At 38.4% G+C, this 21,669-nt stretch overlaps 1 long non-coding RNA gene across 1 annotated transcript; it reads right to left on the bottom strand.

Annotated features, from left to right (window-relative positions):
- Positions 1–3,279: 3,279 nt before the first annotated feature.
- Positions 3,280–15,515, bottom strand: LOC137188869 (uncharacterized). Its single transcript, XR_010929541.1, has 5 exons — positions 15,254–15,515; positions 13,453–13,531; positions 6,797–6,871; positions 5,643–5,666; positions 3,280–4,468 (listed from the first exon to the last, which is right to left on the bottom strand). It is a non-coding gene; the product is annotated as an uncharacterized lncRNA (long non-coding RNA).
- Positions 15,516–21,669: the final 6,154 nt, after the last annotated feature.

Genomic DNA, 21,669 nt, shown 5'->3' with positions numbered 1-21,669 from the left:
ACATTCCGAGAGAATAGCTTCAAGGTCAGTATGGAAAGTAGGAATTGCAACAGTGATCAAGACACATTTCCACGTATATAATGACACATCAGTATAGTATTAAGACAGACTTGAAAAAACCTGAGGTTCAGGACAGGTAGCAGAATTCTTCCTTGCACTCTCTCCTGCAAGTTCTGCTTCAGCCACAGCTTCTCACCACACAACTGTTCAGTGAAATAATGCTGAGATTGCAGGTCCACAGAGGTTTTCCTCTCCTTTTGTGATGAACATGCCTCAGTACTGTTATATGAACTTTAATGTGGAGACACGATTTTCTTGTTCTGTGTTTTTCAACCACTGTGGTCATCAGGTGTGCCATGGGAAATTATTCAATCCAATTCCACCTAATTGTTCCAGAAAAAGGAAAGTTATGTTGTGCCAAAGAGATGATTTCATACAGCTCTCATTGAGCATCTACAGTTGCGCTATTTGTAGTAGGCAAAGTCAATGTCTATTACTCTTCTATGCCTGTGGGGGGTGGTAGCGCAATTAGTAGGCTAATGACCTTGCTGATTTCAGACAATAGAATTAGAGATGCAGGTAGTCTGTTAGAACAAGTGACAATGCTACAATAAAGATGGATATATAGATAAATATTTGAAGAGGAAAAACACAGACCCTGGACTTGATCCTGATCAAAGTCCTTCCAGACCTAACCCAGATGAAGAGCACACTACAAGTGGGGGTCAAACGAAAGCAAAAATGCTGAGCTCAAGGCAATACAGTGACACTTATCTGTCGTTTGGATTTTCTTTCACCGGGGATCCTGCTGCACTGACTGTTGTGCTTAGTATGTGGGAAATAAGCTATCCAACAGTGCAGTGGTCCCTAGTTAGCTTAAATGCCATTTGCAAATGAAACACCCATCACTCCAAAACAAGAACAAAGACTATTCTCTTTGTTTGCATGATCACACTGACACATAGGCAACTTTGATGAGGAGGACCACAAAGGTGTCTGAGAGAGCTTTCTAATGTAGCTATATAGTAGCTGAACTTGTGGCCAAATCCAAAAAGGCACACACTGTGGTAGAGACATTAATATTACCGGCCTGCAAAGCCATTGTGAGCACAATGTTTGGCCCAGATGCTGTTAAAGAAATTGAAAGTTCCCCTCTCGGATAACACAACTGCCAGACAAATTGATGTCTGCAGACTTCGAAAGTGTTGTTTCGGAGAAGATACCTCCAGTGGGAAATTTGCATTGCAATTTGATTAGTTGATGGACATCAGTGGACATGCTTAACTCTTGGCCAATGTATGCTTTGTGGATGAAGAAACCATCAGAGAAAATTTCATTTTTTGCAAGGCGTTGCCCGAATAAACAACAGGGGAGGACATTTTTCGGGTCACGTCAGAGTATCTCAAACAAGGAGGACTTCAGTTGGACAATAGTGTGAGTGTCTGCACTTATGGAGCAGCAGCTAAGGTCAGGTGCACCAAGGGCTTTGTTAGCAGAGTAAGAGAGAGAAACCCAGATGCTGTGGTCACACACTGTTTTTGCATGGCGAGGCACTTGTTACCAAGACTTAACCAGCAGACCTAGCCGATGTGTTGGATGGTGTTGTGTGTATCATAAACTTTATCAAAACAAGACCTCTGAAAAGCCACTTATTCGCAACTTTATGTGAGGAGATGGGAGCAGAGCATAAAGCCTTATTGCTCCATACAGAGGTCTGATGGTCATCTCGCAGAAAGGTGCTGGAGACAGGCGTGTAATGGGTGTAATGGGTCCAGCACTTTTAGTTATGCCATTAATTAAAAAGGAGGAACTTAAAACCTTTTTAACTAATGGCAAGTGACACAGTGTGCAAGGCGGATATTTTTCAATATCTGAATGAACTGAATACATGAAGGCAAGGCTAAAACAAAAATCTGCTCATAAGCACAGACAAAATAAACAGATTCTGTTCAAAAGTCTCTGTGAGGCAACAACATCTGGAAAGGACCACTCCCCGAAATGTTCCCCCTCACCCAAAAATTTCAAGGACTTGTTTAACACTGTTGCGTTGTGTGAGATGTTAGGTAAACATTTGAAAAATTTGAAAATTTGAAGAGGAGAAATTATCCTTAAATTTCCCCTCAGCTTCCACTGAATTATTTGACTGGGTCAGGTACCCATATAGCTCAGCTGTAGTTTTCGAAAAGGACATGACTTTGCTGCAGCAAGAGCAACTAATTGAACTGAGACAAGATCGTGGCTTAAAACTGAGCTATGCTGATCCAACTTTGGACAATTTTTGGTTGACCACTGCCAAGGAGTGTCCAATTGTGGCAAACAGAGCTATTTCAACATTGCTCCCATTAATAAAACATATATATGTGAGCATGGCTTTTCAGGCCTAACTGCTATAAAAACTAAAAACAGAGAGTGACTGAGAGCTGTCAAGGAAGAGCTCTGTGTGTGCTTTTCATCAATTCCTGCCAGAATATCAGCTTTGTGTTCATCTAAACAGGCCAAGAATCACCTACGTTAGTGTGCTTGGTAGCCTACGCATACCATAACCTTAACTCTCTCCCCTTGTTTCTTGTTATCTCTCTGCTATTGCTGTATAATAAAGACATAAAATGCCAAAAATATATATTTGAAAATATTTGTTACAATACTTTTTTTTAAAGAGTCGCTTAAATTTTGGTGGATACATGGTGTATGATATATATTTGAAGCATGTATATCGACTTTTTCAAAGCCATGTTAATGTTTCATCTTAAATTTTACCTTTTTATACTTCAGTTGCTCACCCCCATCAAGATCTGATAATAAAAATGTAGGTCATACAATGCAGTATATACATTTGCAGCAATACAGTAAATATGTTCTATTTTCCTGGTCTTCTTTCTTTTTGTTTATTCACTTTTCCGTTCTCTTACTTTTCTTATATAATATGATGTAAGTAAACCATTACAGAAATATAGTTGCACAAACCCTGTCTTCATCATATACATCATTTATTAGTATTATTTTTATTCTTTATGTAATATATTCTTTTATTAGATTTTTTAGCACTCTTAACTAACATTTGACATCATATGTCATAATTTTGTTGTGGCCTGATGTTAAAAGCACATTTAGTCTGTACAGTTCAATAAAATTCAGTTCTGTCACTGTTGTCTGATTTATTTATTTTTTTATTACACCTGACTTGAGGCCAAAAACATATTTTCAAACAATTTATCAGGTTTTCTACCCTGCTCTAATCTCAAACTGCATTATCCATAAAAATGACAATATTTACATATATTTCTGTTTTGAATGTTTATTCAACACTGAAGAATATGTTTTACACAGAATCTTGACATTGCAGCCCCACAGCAGTGAGGAAGGAGGGAGGGGAAGTCAGTTACTTTCCCACCCAGATTGGATCAAACTCTCCAGTAACAAGTCTCATCTCATAAACAGGAACATGACATGTGACTTCAAACTCTGTTCTTGACTGAAACGATAATGACTTGTGTTTCTCTGGTGTCTGATCAGTAAAACCAGTCAGTAAAAACACGATATTACACTATAGATGTTGCTTACAACGCATATCACCCATCATTAGAACACTCATGGAGTTGTTGGTAAGCCCCGCCCCCAAGAACAGTATTTCCAGGAATCCCCCTTTCTGATTGGTCAAGGGATTCCTGGGAAAACTGGACCCCAGGAGAGAGGAGAAAAAAGAGGTCAGTGAGAATGATGTAATCCATTCATCATCATCAATCATCACATCAACACTGATAGATCCCATTCCTCACATGGAGAAGTCTAGCTCTGGTTTCCATACTCCCCATTTATAGACATTTGAAGCTTTGAAACTGTCACAAAACTGATTCTTTCTTTCTTTGACCTGATGATGGTATGTCTAAACACCTAAATTGTGTAATCTGGTGTATGATATATTGGTTGTTATAAATCTCATTTATCTGAAAATCTTAATGGTTGGTCTTAAAAGTTGAACGTGATAGTATTTCTTAATAGAAATGAATGAGACAGTAAGCATTCTTTAAAGGTAATTTATAATACATTTAAACAAAATATTTTAACACTATCAAGGAAATGTGTAAATTTTTCACATGTATCTCTCTGTTCCTTATTGTGTGATGAATTCTACAACATACATTTTTTCTGTCCTCTAAATATGATTTATTTTGACAGAAACAACTTTCCTGCTGATGGAAACATTAGTGAGCTTTGTGAAACAGTCCATTCTAATCTAAAATCCTGCCTGACAGTGATCTACAAAGTGCCATGTGATCCTGTGAGTCAGCTGAGTCCACTGTCCCATGACTCATTCATATCATTCTCCCTGTTGAAGCAAACCAGAGCCCTGGAGACCTGCTGGTGGATCTTGTTGTCCTGCTGTGGATGTGTAGAGGCTGATATTTCGGTCCTCCGTCCCGAGCTACAGTGCTTCATCTCAGACTACCAACTGACCAGAGATGCAGCACTGCACCATGGGCCACAGGGATGGACCAGGAGGTCAATTGGAGAAAAACAAGGGGAAGCAGTAAACAAAGCACAGTCAGTCATTTAAGATGCCATGTTACAGTTTCTTGTGATTGGTTACCTGCACAGTTCAATACTGAGTCCACATCTTCAAAACTCCTCACACATTTGACACAATAGCTACAATTTTGGATCATACCATACACATTTGCATTGTTTTCACCCAAAAAGCATTCAGTGACTACAGCCTTCAAATTTCGTGATACTTTTCTCACTCAAACACAAACAACTCTGTTCTTGTGTGCAGATCTGTGGATCTGCAGCACATTTTACACGGTTACATCCTCACTTCAACACTCTTCAGTTTATGTTTATGTTTATTAAAAAACTAACATGTATTTATACGGACAGCAATCTGCCAAATCATAACCATACTGAAATCCATCCATATTCAACCAAAAAACAAGATAAACTGTCAGAAATAAAGCTCACTGAAATCTTCCCTGCTGCATTTCTGAGTCATTCTTGTAGAATACACTGTAGATCTGTAGAGAGCTGCAGATCTTACTGTATTTACACAATATACACATTTCTTACACTAACAACCATTAAAAAACAATATATACACAATAAAAAAGTAATCTAACTTCACAGACTACCATAAAAAGATGATTACGTGTTGTCTGTTGTCAATGTTTTTATCTCAATGTTATCTGACTAACACGAGTTGTTGTGTTAGTGTCTGTCCTCACAGACATCTCCTCACAGACTGGTACTATTCTGTTCTGACTAAGCAACATGTACTTCATACTTTGTAGCTGACCAAGAAATATTATTGATTTTTAATCTCACAAAACCACACTAAGCCATGTGGCCCAACAGATTCAAACACATTATCAGCCTCACGTGGTAGAAAAGACCTGTCATGATACAACAATGTCTTAATTTACAGATAAGATACAATTTAGTGTCTAATTAGAATGATTTTGAATGTTTTGAGGGCTTTTTGAAACATGTCTTTCTACTAACAAGTCAGAAACAGCAGTGTAAAACAAAAAAGGTGAAAATGTGTGTGTGTGTGTGTGTGTGTGTGTGTGTGTGTGTGTGTGTGTGTGTGTGTGTGTGTGTGTGTGTGTGTGTGTGTGTGAGAGAGTGAGTGAGTGAGTGATATTCACCTTTCTGCTGCTCGTCTCTGACATCTGAAACACAGCACACATACTTTGAGAGACATTGTAATGGCAGACATCTGACGCTGCACATACACACTCAAGTACAGTTTAGTATGTCTGCTGCTTTACATGCGTATTTCCATGTTAGGAGACTTTCTACTTTTCCTCCACTCTATTTCACATGGAAATCTTTATACTTCACTATGTTTAACTGACAGCTGGAGTTACTGATTATTTTTGATAATCAGGGTCAACGCATGAAGAAGTGTGATATAGGTAGGTTGAGGTGGTACATTTGATGTTGACGTAGGTGGCTAGGGTTCACATCCCATTTTGTACCTCATGGTTTCCTTTAACCATGTAGTTTTCTCTAACTTAAACCCAGAAGTTGTAGAGTTGTCTACTGTAAATTAAGACAGACCTTAAAGGGTCAGTTCACACAGTTTACAAAAAGACATACAGATGGGTCACAAATTAAAAGAACCCTGAATAGGAATTATTTCTACAGTAGAAAATAGTCTCAATGGAAATGGTTTACAGATTTATTCAGGGTAACCAAAAGAATGTTTTTCAAAAGGCATGCTGTTGAGTTTTTCAAATGACATTTTCAGTGCTGTGAGCAGCACAGATTCTGTGGTGGAGGCAGAAATCTCAGAGACAGATACCTTGGTGAGACAGTTGTAGTCTTTAGAGTCTGGAGTGAATGAGCAGTTTGTTTTACAGAATCCTTTAAATACTAACATGGCTATTAGGAGACAGATGTACCACATACTAGCAAATATCAAAAATATTAAAAATCCAATTTCAATTTTAATTGCAGACATACAGACAAAAGACATTTAAAGGAAAAACCAGGATAAATGAGCGAGAAAACTTAATGAATGCTACAGTTTCACAAGGGCTTTCTGAATGGTATGAGTATGTTATTGTTTAATCTGCAGTAATACCATCTGGAATTATATTATGCAGTCTTTAAAGACTGTGTGGAAATAGCTTCCTGTGATTTCAGTAGATGAAGTGCTGGTCTGGAAGATAAAAAGCCTCTATGGGAACTTTTTTAGAATCATATAAAAAGTACAGATGTTGATTAAACTCCTAAAAAAAATTTTTTTTCTGAAACCAACAAAAAAAGACACTGTGTGTCATTCTTGAGGCCTTACCCATCTTGTAGCATTGTAGTGAAGACTGTTGGATTTCCATCTTTGATCTCCATTATCTCATCTCAACAGCAACACCTTAACAAACAAAGCACATATTTTATACACATTCTTAAAATAAATTAAAATAATTACAATGTTCTCATGACCTTTTAATGTCCTCTGAGCACAAGCACTGTCACTCAAACAATTTCCTTCTCTATCACTGATACACACCTAATACATCAAGAAGAGAGGAGACATATAAAGACAGAGAGAAGCCGGGTGTTTTCCAGGAATGCTCTGATTCTGCTCAGCTCAAAACTCCCAGTGTGCCCATATAAGGCCTGAGCTGGCCTTTTATTTTTGGGATCATGGAAAATGGGATTGCTGCTTTGGATAAACATTCCCTCTTCCAGTCTGCGATCACTCCCACTGATAGTTTGTCATCCCTCCCCTCACCCTCCACCCCCTCCTCTTTCCAGCTGGCTACATACATTCCCTTTTCTAGTCATAGTGGGGAGAGACTCACTTAAAAGGCAGCAGAGGGAGAGGGGGCTTTTATCTCACGCTGCCCTTCTCCCTATACTCCAGGCTCAAGAAGTCCATATTAAGAAGAAAGACCTGCTCTCTATCTTTCTCTTATACACACACTCTGAGACACACACACACACACACACACACTCACACACACACACACACACACACACACACACAGAAAGCCACAGTCTAACAGTAGGGCATGTCTTGAGGTTTTTCCTCAGGAGGTGTTATCCCTGTGTAAACTAAAGCAACAAGCACGTCTGCCCTCTCCCAGCCGGTATGTGTGTGTCTGTATTAAATGACATCAAGCTTCAAGCCTGCACCCTGTTCCCAAGTTTCACACCACAGGCAACATCCCTCATTTTGTCCTCATCACATCATCATCCTCATCAGCCTTGATTCAGATACATTTTTTTGTGTAATTTTTTAGTATACATTCTAGCCAGCTGTTTTAGATTAAACTTCTATAGGTATTATTTTTTTTAAATCCAAAGATGTTTTGTTTGGCTGGGGTTTGAATTGGATAACAAAAATAAGTTGTAAAGTGAGGACTAGTAAATGAAAACTTTATGTTGTTTGGCTTTACAACCTTTGCATACATTAAACTACAACTACAAATACTACTATTACAAAAAGAGACTGAACTGGAACTCTACAGCCTCATCATTACAGAAATATTCAGAGAAATCAGTCCATACACTCTACACTTGATCAAGACAAGCCTGTAGAGCTGCTGGGAAACTTTCAAAGAAACTTACTTTCTGCTGAAAGGGAAGTGTAGCTTAGTGGAATGCTAAACATGTACAGCACTATTACAGAATATAAAATTACCTTTCAGGTAAAACATAAATATAACTATTTTCACATGTCCATTCTTTGCTGTTGTAAGGAGGGTTTCTGTGAAGGTATTTTCAGAACATATTTAATTATTTTTTAGTTAAAAAAAAGAATATGCTAATGTATATAATACATGGGTAAAACTGGCACTGACGTATGAATGATTTCATATCATTTGAATGTCATCAAAATCTGCAGAATAATGTCATTCAGTTTCAGTATGGAGAACATTTCAAACATATATTGCATCTAATGTGCAAAAATGTTTGACATTAAACTTGAAATCATCTGACTCTCATTGGATTACTACATTATCCAGTCCCACCCTACTGTGAAGATCTTTAATATAAATGTATGAATTTCTAATTTATGAAGAATACACATGTTGTACAACTGACAGTGTCAGTTGTACAACATGTGTGTACAGAGTGCAGACAGGCCCTACAGCAGTCTGATTGTGTGTCCCTGTTGTGGATGGGAAGCCACAAAGGTTAGGCCCGAACATTTCTAAGCCATGGTGCCATATCATAGTGCATTGTTTTACACAGCAAGCTTCATACCCACCCCATCACTCAAACACACATCACACCTATGCACCCCTTCCAGTTAAAAATGACACCATGAATTGTTGTGTTGCTGTCTCAAGTCAAAAGTGAGACAGCAACTTTTGACTTGTCAAAAGTCAAAAGTGAGAACATATCTGTGATTTTGGTGAACTGATCCTTTAAACTCTATCAGGGGTCAGGTGTGTAGGGTGATAGCTGAACTTAACTGAATTCTGCCTATCCATTCTCTTGTTAAACACTAAATGAGTCGTGATGTAGATATGCACTTTTTTTCCTGGTCACCTTCCAGGTCAATCACAGAGGATGAGTTCACGAAAAAACTGTATACAGACAGAATCTACATCACAGAAAGGAAAAGGCATGATGCTAGGGAGACTGCCCAAGTGCCTCAGTATGACACAAAATACACACATATATAAAGTTTAAAAATAATATTTTACATTGTGTACAGGCATGCATTTGACCTCAATTACAATTTATTAACTCATGCTAAAATTGATTAGTTATATATTCAATCTAAAGGCCAACACAAACATAACTGAGTTAACTAAATTTAATTTTTTTCCATATGTAAATTTATTCCATAATCCTATATAGAGTTTTAAATAACTAATTAAAAGCCCAAACATTTCAACACTTTGCATTTCATGTCATGCCAATAGAGTTGATTTAAAGCAAAATATGAACTATCTGTAATGGAAGGACACGTGACAGTGCAGACAGTCTACCAGCCCTGAGTGGGAATGTGTGTGTGTGCTTGCGGGGATGTGACAGGCTGTGATAACAGTCAGAGCCATCTCTCCTGTTGAGCCAAACATTTCCTAATATGGTTGTCTTTCTCTTTCCCCCATGGCTCTGTAAATCACACACAGGAAGCCCTCCCTCCATTTTACTCCGTCTGACCATCACACACACACACACTCTCACACACACAAACAAACAGCTGAGTGATCCCGGCATAATGTGAAATCAATGTTTACAAATTCTTACACAGAAAATATTCAGGACAACATCACATGCGAAGAATCACCAAGAAAGTTAATCACTACAGTGATTTAAGAACTAAACAATGTCAGAGTATAGTTCACAAAAAGAAAAAAGCACACACATCAGTCTCACTGAAAGTCACTTTAACTCTGGATCTTAAAATCAATTTCCAAAAATGGCAATGCTGAAATGAGCACAAGTCAAACATTGGACCCAGATCAGAGCAGCTAAAGCAGGAACGTACTGATGGCGAAGTGAAGAACATAGTGGCTGCTGAAGGGCTTAAGGGGTGTTGAAAAGAATTTAGGGTGCTGTAAGGAACTTAAGGAGGGTTTTTGGTTGGAACCCAGGGGCTTGGGGTGAAACAATGGGTCTGGCTGGTTTCTAAAGGAACCTACAAGTGTTGTAATTGGCCTAGGTTCAGTGGTCCCAACCTGGAGATTGGGGAATCTTACTGAAGAAGAGTCACAACATTATTAAGGGAACTAGAAAGAAAACAAATAATTATCATCTGTGCTGCTATGGTTGGGTGTGCTGCTGCTGTGGCACAGCACTTCAAGACTTAAGACTTCTGAGACTTCAATACTAAGCAGCATCCTAGAGGCTGAGATGTAGCAGACTCCATTCTTATTATTATTAATATTATTATGTCATGCTAACCATTTATCACCTTTTGTGGAGTATGTCACCCCAGCATATTGGGAAATGTGACACATAAATCTTTGAATCTTGAATCTAGCCTTTGTCTATAGGGTGCTATACCTGCTGTTGCTTACAACAGAAAACTCCAGACATTCACTGAAGTGCAATACATTTATCATACATTTGCTACATAATTACTTTTACCAAATGATGATGACAGAAGACTGCTGACATGCCAACCCAGTTACTTATACAAAAACCAAAACAAAAACCTTTGTGCAGACAAAGTAATTTTTGTCTGCACTGTAATTGAATCCTTACAATCTTACTTTCTCCATATAAATGTAAAAATCTGCTAGTGAAGTACGATAATATCAGCCTGTTTCCAATATAAATGAACTTGTTTTGAGTATTTTCTGAATTCTTTTCAAAACTGCAGCCTTTTACTCAGTTGTAGAAAATTCTTTAAAAACAAGTTTTTTAGGGCTTAATTGTAGAGAGAAATGACTCGATAAGATGGAGATATTTGCAGTGCAGAAACCCAGTCCAGAGGGAATCAAAGATTTGAGTAAGCTTTTCAATATCATCAGTGTCAGCAGGAAAAAGGACTGGACATACTGGTCCTATTATGCTCTTCCAGATTTTGCTCTTGTGGCATGATCACATCAGCTGACAAATCACTGAGGTCAGTAAGGTAGTTAATTTTCATTATGTGACTAACAACATAAAACCTGTAAAAGCAGGTGTTCACTGGGATGTATTATCTATAATTCAAAAAAGCATTAACTCTGTAATTTGATTTTCACACAGTAGTGAAATTAATGGAGGCTTCACCTATTTTCATAGAACTTGAATTATAAGAAATAACTAGAAAATACTACATTAAAGATCATTTTAACTGAACATCACAAGTACAAATACTGTTAACATTATAAACAAACATTTTTACAATGTTATATCTTTGCAAATGGGAGTTACAATTTGAGTTGAAGCACTGAAATGGTGTCAGTTGAAGTGTAAGCATTGAAAGGAGATGAGGGTTTAGTTGAGGAGTTGCAAAGTTTAAGCCCTGTAGGAGGTTAAATTGACAGATGCAAAGTAAGAGCTTAAAGCTGGTGAACTATTACCTGAAGAGCAAGAGATGAAAGCAATTGAAATGTCAGTTGACATGTAATCACTGAAAGCCTTTGCACAGTCCTTTGAAGTTGAAGAGATGAAAGCAGCTGAAATGTAATATGAACTGTAAATGATGAAAGCAATTGAATTTTCACATGAGGTTTAAGCATTGTAGTGTAGTTGATGTATGTGCACTGTAAATACATGTAATGTAAGGAAGGCCAGCAGTTGTGAGCGACACATCAGTTTAAATTGGTTGAACAGTCAATTGAAAAGTGAAAATCAGCTGAAGTGTCAGTTGACTTGTAGAGAATGAAAGATGTTGAAATGTCAGTATCAAGTGTCATGTGCTAAAAGCAGTTGAACTGAAGAAGTGTGTACACTAAGAGCAGTTTAAGTTTTCAGCTGGTATCTAAGCAACAACAACTACGCAGTTGACATGTACCAGAGGTATTAAAAAATAAAAATTAATTGTAAATTAAATTATTGGTGATGCAAATACAGTAACAGACTTGCTTTAATGTGATGTGAAGCAGTTTGTAGTTTGTTGCAACCAGATGCTGTACAAATCAACTAATTATTCTGTATGTGTGTGTTTCTATACATGGCATTGGAGCTATGACCCTGTCGGCCTCGGAGGGGTTCATCTCTCTCCATCACTTTCTCTCTTTTCCTGCATTCTTCTCTCGCCTTCCATCTGCCTCTCCTCCTCTTCCTCCCCCCTCCTCCCCTCCTCCCATGTAAAATTGACCCTGGGAATGATGGTTTCTTGGTCCCAGAAGGGGATTGATGTGAGGGTGTGTGTGAGTGTGTGTGTGAGGAGGGTTATGTGAAAATCCTGCTAACCCAATGCCCTTAAGACTTTTGACTGCTCAGTAAATAAATACAGCATTTCCTCCTCTCCTCCCTTCATACACTTTCTCATGTCCATCCCAGTCCTAAACAGGACAGCATCTCCTGGCTGCTGGAGGATTTCAACACATACTTATGAGCTGGACTTTAGGAATGGGGACCTCAATGTGAGATTTACATTTACATTAGCATCAATGTCCTAAAGCTTGTCGGATTCACTTCCCGGTCTGTCAGTTCAAACAGCCAAGCAAATCCAAACCCAAAGAAGCTAACTTTAAACACTAGTAGAGATCTCAAGATTTCTTAAGACACTGGATACTCAAGACCATCAAAGCTGGTTTAAAACCATGATTTTACAGAACACTCATATACAGGGGACAATTAAAGGAAAAACCTGAATGGAAGAGTGGAGAGACATATCAAATGCAGATGTTTTCATGCACCAGGGTTCACACAATGGTTTGGTGAGTATGAAAATGATGTGAATAAAATGCTCAGGCCTCTACAGTCACCAGATCTCAACCCAGCTGAACACCTATAGAAGCTTTTGGACCAACGTGTAAGACAATGCTCTCCACCACCATCTCCATGAGACCAAATGATATAATATAAACTTTCATCTTCAAATCTATTTAATGATGTCTGTGATTGCAAAGGAGATTTTGATCTCAATGAAATGACCTGATGAAATAAAGGTTGTTTAAATAAATGAGGGAATATCTTGTGGAGGAATGTTGTTCATCTCTCCAATAGAGTTCCACAGACTTGGAAAAGAGCTCTGAGGCTGTTCTGGAGGCTCGTGGTGGCCTGACTCCTTACTAAGACACTTCATGTTGGTTTTTCCTTTAATTTGTCACCCATCTGTATGTTTCCACGAGAAGTCAGAAGAAAAACTGACTTCTTGTGCATTGTGCAAGAACAAGAAAATGTAAGACTGCAGCACAACATCAAATTAGGACAGGGGACTATAGATGAACAATATGGGCTATATGAAAATCACACACATACAAGATGTCAAAGGCCTTACTTTATTATCTCCAGATGTAAAATCAGCTTGAACTTGCATGCACAGCTCCTTGTGTGTGTGTGTGTGTGTGTGTGTGTGTGTGTGTGTTTTTGTATATGTGGTGCTCTTACCTGGTCTGTTTCTTCCTCACCTCTTGATTCTCCTCCTTCCTTCATCTGTCTCTGAATGTGCATACACACAGGCAGTGTTCTGGGGGAACATACATGAGTTATAGAGTAGCCTATGTATGATATGTTTTTTTTTGTTTGTTTGTTTGTTTTTTTTACATGTTCCCACGCCCTCCAAGTATGATTTGGACACTCTAAATCTGTGGCCAACCTTTTTTTTGACTTGGGTGCATATGTGTACTGTTGTTATCAGTTCAACCAAAGAGTGATTTTTCTACTCGCTGTTTAAAAAAATATATTTAGAGATAAAATTTACAGTAATTCATAAGTCAAAAACGCAAAGCTTAGAACAAATTTTAAAAACAAATGATCAAATTTTGTGTAGTAGAACTGTAGATCTACCGTGAATCCTCACCTGACCCACAGGTTGGGAACCACTGCTAAATAACTTTGTGTATCTGTGTGTTGGCCCTGTAAATGGATGAATGAGTGACAGTGAATATATGAATGCATGCTATTATTGTGTAGGCAAAATAAATCCTACTTCCACTCCAGAGTTGTGTTTCAACAGGGACAAGACAAAGACAAGAGAAAAGGTGTTGCTATTGTCCTTTAATATTTTCTGTCAACCCTGAGCAGATTTTTTGACTCAGTAACACACCTTAAACACCGGTATGGTGTTAATACAGGTATGGTCACAGTCCCATATACTTTGCATAAATGCTCCTATATGCATTTATCAAAACGTAATATAATGTTTTAGATTCGGATGTAACTAGAATTGAGTTAGGTCCTCCGTCTCAATGCCCCTAAACAGTGTGTAATAACAGCAATCTTACATGTACATGTCATGTCACACTGTTATCAGTGTGTCAAGTCAAGTCAGTTTTATTGTATAGCCCAAAAACAGGGCTTTATACTCTATACATTATACAAAACCACCTCCAGAAAACCATTTAAAGGAAAAAAGGGTCTAATAAAGACTTGGTCTCAATCTCAGACTGTATGATATCAGTCTCATGATGTCAGAATGTGCAATCAAAACCTGCTGAATCATATGGTGTTAATCATCAGACCACATTATATTGTCATGAGTGTTATCTATGCAAAAAAAAAGTGCTGGCAGAGATAGGTCATCTACTCGCATCATGCAGCAAAAAAACCATTTGGCCATAGCACTGGTGGTGTTTCTTAAATTAACTGCAAAGTTATATGAATATAGACCAGTGAAGTACCTATGTGTTCAGTGTATGTGGTAACTTACAATGTTGTTTTGGCCAGTGTATTCTGCATCATTTCATGCTGTGCTCTGATTGGTTGTTTCTAGTGATGGATTGTAGCAGCAGTGATATTGTGAAAATTTCAACGGAGGCTGTCTTTGGTCTCCAAAGCTCTAAATCAGCAGTCAATGGACGTGTCTCACAGTGAGATCTAGGACCACTACCAAAAATTTCCCTAGGTTTCTCTCATTACTGTCAACTTCAGTCTGCCAAAATCCAAAATCACACAGTCTGAAGGCCTTTAATGAACATCAAGTCTGTTTTAAAAGTTGCTCCTATCTTGTTGTTGTAATACTGTGAAGAGTTTTCTAATTAATTTGCATCAGCTGTGTTAACACAATGAAAACCTAACTAAAACCTAACTCTAACAACAAAAAAGAATTAGGACATGATTTTCATGTCATAATCAAGCAACTTTCATACTGAAATAAAATGAGCAATAAAACCAATGGCTGCCAGGATTATAGAAAAACACATTTATATATACACATATTTATAACTATAGTATGCCTCTGTGATCATACCTTATTGAGTCGTCTGCTGCAGGTCAGCTGAAGTGCTGTTGGGAGCTTTCATCTGCAGACTCACTGCTGGACAGACGAGGTCTCCACTGGCTGGTGACTACTGCCTTCGCAATCATGTTGCTGGTGATCAGATGAGGAGCAGGTTTGGAATCCTTCTAAAGTTCTCTAAACATTCTCACAGCTGCAGTATTTCCACAGTAAGTTTAAATCTGCTCATCAGTGTGAGACATCCTCTGGTCTCTGTGTGTCTTCCTTATGAAGCAGATGGCCTGCCAAGCCATGCATTCCTCTGTTACCTTGTATGGTCACTTTGGGGCGGGCCTTACACCAGGGAATGCCCCCTCAAGACATGACTGATTGGCTGATGTCAGAGGACCCAAGAGGCCTCAACTAGTGACCCGTAGAGTCTGTCTGGGAAAGATGGAGGGGCCGAGAGAGATAAACAGAGAAGTGGAGGGAATGAGAAACGAGAGGGAGAAAAAGAAAAAGAGGAAGGAGGGGGGTGAGTTGGGAGTTGGAGGGTGCAGAGAAAGAGGAGAGGTCAGAAAGGGGAAGGGAAAAAGGAAAAAAGAGAAGAAGGGAAGAAAGAGTGAAGAGAGAGAGAGGGAGAAAAGAAGGAGGAGTGTGGGGAGGTTTATTTTCTTCAGTGAATGAAAAAGTGTTTCATATTACTTCTAAATTTGGGCTTATTCTGCTTGGGCAGCTGATTGGATGGCAAACTCTAATGCCATGTGGAACCTATTACACTGCTGGGGGGGGGGGGGGGGGGGGGGGGGGGGTAGTAATTATTTGGAGTAACCAAGTTGTTTGACTGCTTTCTTTCTCTCTCTCCCTCTCTCTCTCACACACACACACACACACACACACGCGCGCGCACACATGCACATGGCCGTTTGAAGTAGTTTACTCATGACAATATAATGTGGTCTGATGATTAAGTCTTTCAGTATTGGTTGATGGGTTTGAAAATGTTCATTGTACTTCAGATCATGAAGAAACTGAAGTGATATTCCAAGGGTTAGATCTCTAAAAGTCAGTTTTCTGCAATTAGTTCATCCTCTCTCTCACTTTCTCTCTCTCTCTGTCATATTGAACATTTATTGTTGAAGGCTTCTCCTTGATCTACTGTGACTTGGATTGTAACTTACTTGCATGTTGCTTTGGAATAATGCATCTGTCAAATTAATGTAAATGTAAATATTAACTTTTTTTAACTACTGCTGAGTGGAAGCTTTGTCAGTGTAATCAACGATTGAGGAAAGAGGCTGATTATTCACATAAGGATCAGTTTACTTGCGTACCACTCAGCCTTTGAAAACACCTGTATAATGATTTCTGTGTGTCGAGAGGAGATTAAACAAGTCAGAGAAAATAAGGGCTGCACACACGTGCACACACACATGAAGTGAGGCCTGAATGACTCAACACAGAATGGTGTCACACAGGTTCAATCTGGTGCTACACATTTAACAGAGATTTTCTGCAAAATACAAAAATATTCAAGATTCAAGATTCAAGATAAAGATCAAGATTTAGTTCATCAGTCATTTTGTTGTGTATTTGCATAGACAAAAAAAAGAAATTCTGTTCCTCCCAGGCCACAGCAGTGCAACATTTTAGGCTACTTTAGCCTGAGAAATTGCTACACAGCATTTTCTGCTTCTATCTTCTACACAGAGATTCTCATTGTTTGATTTACTCAACAACAAACAAATATGACAAATACACAAAAACTAAACATTACACCTCCTGTCAGACTCTTGAGGGTAATGTATATGTATGTAATATTTATTTATTTATGTATTATTTATTTTATGTATGTATATGTAATATTTCATAACACATAATCCTCAATCAGCATGACACCATAATTCTTGATAAACAGTCACATAAAATATTAACATGAGCGACAGGGGATCCCTCATTGTCAAAAGGTCTGTTGACATGGTTCTGAATTGTCAGGATTTTGGGACACTGTGTAAATGGGTAAAATATTATTTCCTGTGTGCAGTGTGTGGAGCTGGAGATGACTTATTAGAAACTGTTTATACATTTGATGAAATATGAGTCATTTAGGCCTCACTTCCTGTTGCATGTAGGCAATACTATATAAGTGAAATATCAATACAGCAATAAATTTACCAGGGGGCAGCTGACAAGGGTATACATTTTCATGAATATTGGGCATTGTATGTAGGAGTTAACTACAACTTCCTGTGTCCACTATGTGGCGCTAGAGAACAGCCACTAATTATACTAATTTTCATGTTGCTATATATCATGTATAGACCACACCATGTAAATTTCATATAATGTGATGATGTCACATACGCTGATTTCCTATTGTCAGTAGGTGTCACTATGACTACGACTAAATATTGATATGTAGATTGTCCAGCACACCATGCCAAGGGCATTCCAAGACCCATATCAGATATCAAGTTACGCCACTTCTGATGCATGTGGAAAGTTTGGTGAATTTTCAAGCACCCCTAGCACCTCAAAAATGTTAAAGGTAATTAGGGGGCGCTATAGAGCCGATGTGCCATGCTCAAGCCCAATTGTGATACTATTCGCAATAATTGACTTACTAATTTGAACATAGGTACAAAGTTTCATAGGTACAAAGAGTTTTCATGCATCCTAAAGGCCTCAAATGTGTTTGTAAAATGAAAATTGATGCATGAAATCCAAAATGGTTGACTTCCTGTTTGGTGAACAAATTTGAAAAAATATGTATTATGTCGATAATGATGAGAGTCATGAACCCACATGTCATGAATTTCATGTACATCAAAGAGACTTTGTTCTAAATTGACCCTGCATTTGGGTGTGCCATGGACCCTGCTGGCAACGCCTGATCCAATGCAGAATTTTGCACTCCATTTTTGAGAGGCTTAGGATGCTAGAAAACTCACGGAAATTGGCACACATTAGAACTGGCAAAAATTGCAATGGCATACTATAATAATAATAATAATAATAATAATAATAATAATGATAATAATTAAAGCTGCAAGCAGCTATGAACGGGCCCTCGTGCCTCCGTGCACGTCGGGCTGCAGGGCAATCAAAGGGCTTCTGTCAAGGGCATGTGTCTTCAGACCCGGTCTGTTTTCAGACAGTGCAAGAAGGAGAGATAAACACCATTTCCTTTGTCCACTGTTTTGCCCGCTGCTGAGGCTGCTTTGCTGAAATTTCGTAAGGGGCGCTATTCAGCCAGTTTGAATCACTGATGCTATTTAGACACAGACTTCATTTGAACTTTAAATGAGTCATGAGACTTTGACCTACAAATCTTGAATTTACATGTTTTTTCTAACTTTTACTGTTTTTGAGATATTAGAGTCTGAGTTTTAAGGTCTTTTGTTGCTCCCCCTGTTATTTTATAATGCGTGTGCATTGCAGAATGTTTCACAGCACTGAGGGAGTCACATAACGAGGAGCAGTTGGAGAGGAGTACACTTCTGGTGAAAACTCCTCATAATCTTACATTGATAATAATATTTTTTAGTAGGAAATTTCGTGGCGAATCCATTGATACAGGTTTTAAAATGGTCAGACTTATAGTTTAGATGTCAGAAGCCTGTTTGACACAAAATCCATGCCTCCCCCATTGTTTTACATTGTAAGGGATACATTTGATGTGATGTGGCACTGCAACTGTTCGAGTTATTACAAAGTTTTTAACAACTTTTTTTCTGCACAGTGTCATAAGTCATCTATTAAAGTTTGAAGCTGATACCATTAACGACCTCGGAGATAGCGTTTGTTCGGGAGCCAAAATTGAGGAAATGTCTTATTTTGAAAGGCTAATTGCAGACTTCTTGTTGGATTTAGGTCTTGATGAGATGAATAATTGAGTTTTGGTTTGATCTCTCTACGACATTCCTACATTTTATCAAATATTTCACCAGTCCTGATGTGCGTGCCAAATTTGGTGAGTTTTTGAGCATGTTTAGGGGGTCAAATTTAGGTGTGAAGTGGCTCTTGGGCCCCTGGCACTTTTGTTCTTGGGCCCTAATTAAAGCTGCAAGCAGTGATGATTGGGCAATAACAGCAGTCAAACTGCTGTTATTGCAGAGCAACATGATGCTCATGCCCTAGTAATAGAGAAGAATAATAATTCCTTCAATTACAATAGGGCCTTAGCACCATTCAGTGCTCGGGCCCTAATAATTCTTTCAATTACAAGAGGGCCTTCGCACCATTTGAGCCCTAATAATTAAAGCTGCAAGCAGTGATGATTTGGCCCTCACACCTTTGTTCATGTCAGGATGCGCCGCAGTGAAGTGCTGTTATTGCGGAGCAACATGATGCAGCATTTACTAGAGGGCAACAGACACAGATACACATTTTTCTGAATATTGGACATAACTGTCATTGTCTTTCTCCACGATATTGTGCTGGAAAACACAAACTAAATGTACATTATTAGGCCTTTTCCATACATGTGCTGGCTTGGCTTGACTCATTGTGACTCTGCATGTCAGCTCAGCACAGCAGAGATTTCAATCTCCATTAAAACAGGGTTACCCTCTTAAAGGTGTGTCTTTTAAGTGATGACGTGCTTGCCTTGAGTCAAAAAGCAGTGGGTTCTATCCATCATGACTATGACTAATGGTCAAAGTGATATGGCTGAAAGCGATCAGGAAACAATAAGATAAAGGAGATTTATCAACGTACAAAGAGGGACAAGAGAGAAAAACTAATCTATAAACCACAGAGATTCTGTTAGAAGCTACAAAAGGACTGTGAATTGAACACATAGAGGCTTTTAAGAACGTCTTTCTCTCTGGTCTCCAATACAGACATGTTGAATCTTGCAACACAGCTTGTGGCCTGCTTGGAGGCTGGTCGGGCGTGCTTTAGCTCAACTCCGGAGATGGTCCATCTTGGCCACAACTCGGGGCAGTAAAAATACAAATCAACGTTTGAGTCAGCACAGCCAGAAGTGCCATTGGAAAAATCCTATATTTTTCTGTATATCAAATGTATACCACATGATTTAAATTCATGTAAATCAAAGGAACTTTGTCACATAAGGCTTGCTTCCTGTTGCCAGTAGATGGTGCTACACAAGTGGGTCATTAATGTACCAATACAATTACTGAAGTTCACCTGACATGCATATACATTGTCATGAATATCTCATGTTGCACAAAGAAGTTACCACTTTCTTACCACAGATATACAGTAATACCACTTCCTGCGTCCATTATGTCACTAATTACATGTCAATTTGCCATATATCATATGTACATGACACCTTGTAAATTCCATGTAGATTGGATGTTGTTTGTCATATAACGCTGACTTCCTGTTTTCTGTGGGTAGTGCTATGACAATGACTCAAAATTGACATGTGTCCTAAGATGTTCACCTGTCTTAAGATGACACCGACCACATTTGAAGTCAGTCAGGTCAAATCTTAAGGAGGAGTTCGTTAAAATACAACACCTGCAAATAGCAAAAAAACTGCAAAAATTGCAAAGTAAATTCAAAATGGCTGACTTCCTGTTGGAATTAGGGTATGTCTCCAAGAGGCTTTTTTTCACAAGTGTGGAGAGTGTGAGCCTACCTCATTTCGTTAATCTACGTCAAAATTTACAGGTGAAGGCTGGACTTTGAAATTTTGTAAGGGGCACTATTTAGCCATGTTGCCATGTCTCAGCTCTAAACTCATATCATTTGTCAAGTCATGCCAGTTCTGATGGATGTGCAAACTTTAGTGAGTTTTCGAGCACCCCTGCACTTCAAACATGCTAAAAGTAGTAAGGGGGCACTATAGAGCCAACACGTCATGCCCAAGTCCATTTGTGATATCAAATAGAAATACTTACGAGTACAAACATACTTGCATTTTTTTTTTTTGCTCATTCTTAAGTTCTCAAACATGTTTGTAAAATGAAAATTTTATGCACAACATCCAAATGGCTGACTTCCTGTCTGGCAAAAACATTAAAAAAAAAAATTCTGGGTATTTTGGCTAGTAGTGATGAGAGAAATGAATGTCTTGAAAATCAAAGCAAATTTGCTCCAAAATGGCCACTGACTTCCTGTTGTCAGTAGGTGGCACTATGACTATGATTCAATATTGATATGTGGATGTGTTCAGGCCTGGACTGTTATCAAGCATATGACCTTTGGGGCAGACTGGACAAAGTCTAGTGGAGTTACAACAACTTCCTGTTTCATAGTGAAACATGCAAATTGAACGGCATGCCACGTCGAGGGCATTCTACGAAAACTCAAGATTTTGATAACTTGATAACTTGATCACAAAAATCTTAAGATGACACCAACCAAAGTTGAAGTTGGTCAGGTCAAATATCTAGGAGGGCTTCGTTAAAATACAACACCTGCAAATGGCCAAAACAGAGAAAAAATTACAAAATAAATTCAAAATGGATGAC

The sequence above is a fragment of the Thunnus thynnus genome, chromosome 9, assembly GCF_963924715.1.
Source record: "Thunnus thynnus chromosome 9, fThuThy2.1, whole genome shotgun sequence".
Taxonomy (NCBI): domain Eukaryota; kingdom Metazoa; phylum Chordata; class Actinopteri; order Scombriformes; family Scombridae; genus Thunnus; species Thunnus thynnus.
Note: the sequence above shows the minus strand (reverse complement) of the source record. Positions and strands in the feature narration are given on the sequence as shown.